Here is a 4,979-nt window from a genome sequence, read left to right on the forward strand (position 1 = left end):
TCCTTCCTTCCTTCCTTCCTTTCTTTCTTTCTTTCTTTCTTTCAATTCCTTAAGTAATCTCTATACCCAACATGGGGCTTGAACTCACAATCCTGAGATCACATGCTCTACCAACTGAGCCATCCAGGTGCCCCCTGGACTCACCATTCTAGATGCCATTAAGAACATCTGTGATTCATGGGAAGAGGTCAAATAGCAACATAAATAGGTGCTTGTTTCAACAGCACATACACTAAAATTGGAACGATACAGAGATTAGCATGGTCCCTGAGCAAGGAGGACATGCAAATTCATGAAGGAAAAAAAAAATCAGGGGCACCTGGGTGGCTAGTCGGTTAAGCATCTGCCTTCAGCTCAGGTCATGGTCCCAGGGTCCTGGGATCGAGCCCCACATCAGGTTCCCTGCTCAGCCGGGAGTCTGCTTCTCCCTCTCCTTCTGCCCTTCCCCACAACTCGTGCGCGCTCTCTCTCTCCCTCTCTCTCTCTCTCTCTCTCTCGTGTTCTCTCTCTCAAATAAATAAAATCTTTTTTAAAATCAACATTAATAGGAGTTTGGAAGAATTTGATTCCAACCCTCATGGATGACTTTGAGGGGTTCAAGATTTCAAGGGAGGGGCGCCTGGGTGGCTCAGTCGTTAAGCGTCTGCCTTCGGCTCAGGTCATGATCCCGGGGTCCTGGGATCGAGCCCCGCATCGGGCTCCCTGCTCAGCCGGAAGCCTGCTTCTCCCTCTCCCACTCCCCCTGCTTGTGTTCCCTCTCTCACTGTCTCTTTCTGTCAAATAAATAAATTAAAAAAAAAAAAAAAAAAGATTTCAAGGGAGGAAGTAACAGCAGACGGGGTGGAAACAGCAAGAGAACTAGAATCAGAAGTGGAGCCTGAAGATGGGACCGCATTGCTGCCATCTCATGACCAAACTTGAACAAATGAGGAGTTGCTTCTTACGGATGAGCACAGAAAGTGGTTTCTTGAGATGGAAACTGCTCCTGGTAAAGATGTTGTGCAGATTGTGGAAATGACCACAAAGGATTTAGAATATTCCAAAAACATAGTTGAGAAAGCAGCAACAGGATGTGAGAGGAGTGACTCCAGAAAGAAGTTCCGTTGTGGGTAAAATGCTATCACGTGCTGCAGAGTAATCATTCGTGGAAGGAAGACTCACTCGATGTGGCAATCTTTACCGTTGTCTCCTTTTTTTTTTAAGTTTTTTTTTTTTTTAAGATTTTATTTATTTATTTGACAGAGACAGACACAGCGAGAGCAGGAACACAAGCAGGGGGAGTGGGAGAGGGAGAAGCAGGCTTCCCGCAGAGCAGGGAGCCCGATGCGGGGCTCGATCCCAGGACCCTGGGATCATGACCTGAGCCGAAAGCAGACGCTTAACCACTGAGCCACCCAGGCGCCCCTTTACTGTTGTCTTCTTTTTTTTTTTTTAATTTTTTTATTGTGATGTTAATCACCATACATTACATCATTAGTTTAGATGTAGTGTTCCATGATTCATTGTTTGTGCATAACACCCAGTGCTCCATGCAAAACGTGCCCTCTTTAATACCCATCACCATACTGTTGTCTTCTTTTAAGAAACTGCCTCAGGGGCACCTGGGTGGCTCAGTGGGTTAAGTGTCTGATTTCTGGGTCCTGGGATTGAGGGGCTCTGCGCTCAGCGGGGAGCCTGCTTCTCCCTCTGCCTCTGCCCCTCCCCTTGCTCGTGTTCTCTCTCTCTCAAATAAATAAATAAAATCTTGAAGAGAAGAGAAAAGAAAAGAAAAACTGCCACAGCCACCCCCACCCCATCAGTCAGCAGCCCACAACATGGAGGCAGGACCCTCCTCCAGCAAAAGCATTACGACTCACTGAAAGCTCAGATGATGGTTAGCACTTTTTTAGGTTTGTTTGTTTTTTTTTTTTTTTAGAAATTCTTATATATATATTTTTAAAGATTTTATTTATTTATCTGACAGAGAGAGACACAGCGAGAGAGGGAACACAAGCAGGGGGAGCGGGAGAGGGAGAAGCAGGCTTCCCGCTGAGCAGGGAGCCCGATGCGGGGCTCGATCCCAGGACCCTGGGATCATGACCTGAGCGGAAGGCAGACACTTAACGACTGAGCCACCCAGGCGTCCCTGGTTAGCACTTTTTGGCAATAAAGTAGTTTTAGGGGCGCCTGGGTGGCTCAGTCGGTTAAGCGGCTGCCTTTGGCTCAGGTCATGATCCCGGGGTCCTGGGATCAAGCCCCCATGGGGCTTCCTTCCCCCTCTCCCTCTGCCCCCCCACCCACCCATGCTCAGGCTCTCTCTCTCAAATATATAAAATCTTAAAAAAATTAAGTAATTTTTAATGAAGATATGCACATTGGTTTTTTAGACATAATGCTCTTGCACACTCACGAGACTACAGTATAGTGCAAGCATAACTTTTATACGCACTGGGAAGCCAAAAAATTCATCTGACTCACTTTATTGCAATATGTGCTTTGTTCTAGTGGTCTGGAACTGAACCAGCAGTATCTCTAAGATATGCCTGTGTTGGTCTCTCTAACCTCTTACCCTTTTTCTCTGGATCTCCCTAACTCTCTTCACCTTTTTCTTTCTCTTTCCCTCCCTGCCTCCCACAAATTTCTGGATCCTCAGAAGTAAAGGCAGTGTGGGCTGGCAGTTAGGGAACACGGCGCTAGGAGGCAGGCCTCTTGCTTCCAGCTATTCTTCGGTGGGGGGAGGGGAGGCGTCCTCTTTTCTACACTCAGTTTCTCCTTGGGTATCCAGAAATGGTCCCTTTCTGCCCTCCTTCCGTTCTGTGGCCCCCATAGGCAGGAGTTGGGGCTTTGTGCCAGGGATAAGGCTGACATCAGGGGAGTGGCAATAGGACAGGCAAAGGAGGGAGACTAGGGGAAACCTATGTGGAGGTGACCTTGCCACGTCACCCCCATGGCAATCCAGGGGAGCACAGCCTGTGCCCTGAGCCACAGACCCAGAAGGACTATCAGTGGCCACCAAACCTTTATCTCTCTTCTCCTGCCCCTTGTGAATCCAAGTGGAGAGCCCCCACCCAGGCTGGCCTCTTCCTTCCCCTCCCTTGTCCCCATCCCTCTCTTGGTGAGGAAATTCTGAAAATATGAGGGAAGGGACTGGAAACTCAACCTAAAGGTGCTTGGAAGACCTGCAGCGGTGGGTTTGGGGGATATCATCTTCAGTACCACTGAAGGTAACTCCATGTAAGTCATGGCAAAACAGATGCCGGTAAACTCTGCGCAGTTCAGCTGAGGGCTATTTATTCTCTTTGAAGCTCATTACGCAAATGTCGAAGAACAGAAAATATGGGCATGGTTCTTTTCTACATTTTAAACATGTTTCCATTCTTGGGATAGACAAATAGATATGAACAAAAAACTCTACCTACAGAATTACCATTAGAGTGAGAATCATCCCAGGAGAGGGCAGTTGTGTGATTGGATCAGTTTTATTTGAAGAGGGCAGCTCTCCGACCAAATAATACTAATATATTACATATTATTTAATAGAGACGCAACATGGGGTGGTGGTTAAGCAAGTAGGCTCTGCCCGGGGTTCAAATCCCAGCTCTTCTACCTCCAATGTGGAATCTTAGGCAAATGAATCATTAACTGCTCTGTGCCTCAGTTTACCTTTCTTTGAAATGGAGCTGATTTAGGATGAAAAGACATTAATACCAGCGAGATATTAGAACTGTGCCTGGTATAGAAAACATGCTCAGTGAAAGGTAGCACTGTTTTTTTAAATAATGTACCCACATTTCAACTTCATTTATCCCATTGCCATTTACAAAGTATTATGATTCATGTATGTGGTCCTTATAATTTTCCCCTTAGTGTTCTCTTCTCTAGACAGATGAAAAAACTGAGGTTCAGAGAGGACCTCTGTAAGAGTCCGAAAAGAGTGGTAGTTAGACAGCGGAGGGAGAGGAGTTTGCACATCAGACCCAAGAGGGTTTCAATTCCAATGGGCCCAGCTTGGCCCTACAGAGGCACCCTCCCAGGAGTGATCACGTTAGCTGGGAAACCCGTTCTTTCCCTAGTCAACAAACCTAGTTAGTGTTCCAGCGCCTGCACTTGAAATACGTCAGTGAAAGACAGCCCTGCCGCCGGCGTATCTGTAGGGGAGACAGGGGAGTAAACAGGAAATCACAATAGGGAGAGAGGATGGATTGCTCTGCAAGGGAAATTGCCTGGCACCCTGGGGGTCAGCGGCACCAGCCAGCACGGGGCCTGGCAGTGGGGTGTGTGTGGAACTTCTCAGAGGCGGCCTCCGTCAGGACCGACCTGGAGAAGGAGTGGCAGGGGTGGGGTAGGGGGTGTGTGTGTGTGTGTGTGTGTGTGTGTGTGTGTAGGGGGATGGGGGATGGGGCTTCAGAGAGTGATCGATGGCGAGGAAAAGGCTGAGGGGGAGGGTGCTCTGGGGCCAGCAGATGCGCAGAGTGTGACAGACAGTCTCGTGGGAGACCTGCAGGAGAGAGAGGGGGAGCAAAGTCCAGGTGAGGCCAAACAGTGGGGTGACTTCAGGAACCATTTGGTGCTTGCAGGGCGTGGGCTGGAAACAATGCTTGGGCGAGGCTTGGCTGGTCTGACTGGAAAGCGGGATCTTTCCGGGGGATGGGTTGATGAGCCCAAGTTTCCAACAAGGTGAAGGTGCTTCTGAAGACCCATGAGACGTAGAGTCTGATGTCTCTGGCAGGCGTGCGGGCAGCGGTTAGGCTTGGGCAGGGCAGGGAAATGTGGGGCGGGGGGAGTCCAGGAGAGAGAAGGTCGCTGCGGTGGGGATGGGCAGGGGGGGCAGTTCCTACCAGGTGCCTCCAGTTTACCCGCCAGTGGAGACAAAATAAGCACATGAAGAAATCCGAGAGGTGTGTAAGTGTAGTGATAATCAGTTCCCAAAGGGACTGGATAGATTCAAGAAGTTTCTTTCGTAAATAAATACACACACAGAGGCCTTGAGAAGCAGAAGA

General features: G+C 48.8%; 1 non-coding gene across 1 annotated transcript; it reads left to right on the forward strand.

Annotated features, from left to right (window-relative positions):
• Positions 1–208: 208 nt before the first annotated feature.
• Positions 209–312, forward strand: LOC118529819 (U6 spliceosomal RNA). Its single transcript, XR_004914322.2, has one exon. It is a non-coding gene; the product is annotated as a U6 spliceosomal RNA (small nuclear RNA).
• The last annotated feature ends 4,667 nt before the right edge of the window (positions 313–4,979 follow it).

The sequence above is a fragment of the Halichoerus grypus genome, chromosome 9, assembly GCF_964656455.1.
Source record: "Halichoerus grypus chromosome 9, mHalGry1.hap1.1, whole genome shotgun sequence".
Lineage (NCBI taxonomy): Eukaryota > Metazoa > Chordata > Mammalia > Carnivora > Phocidae > Halichoerus > Halichoerus grypus.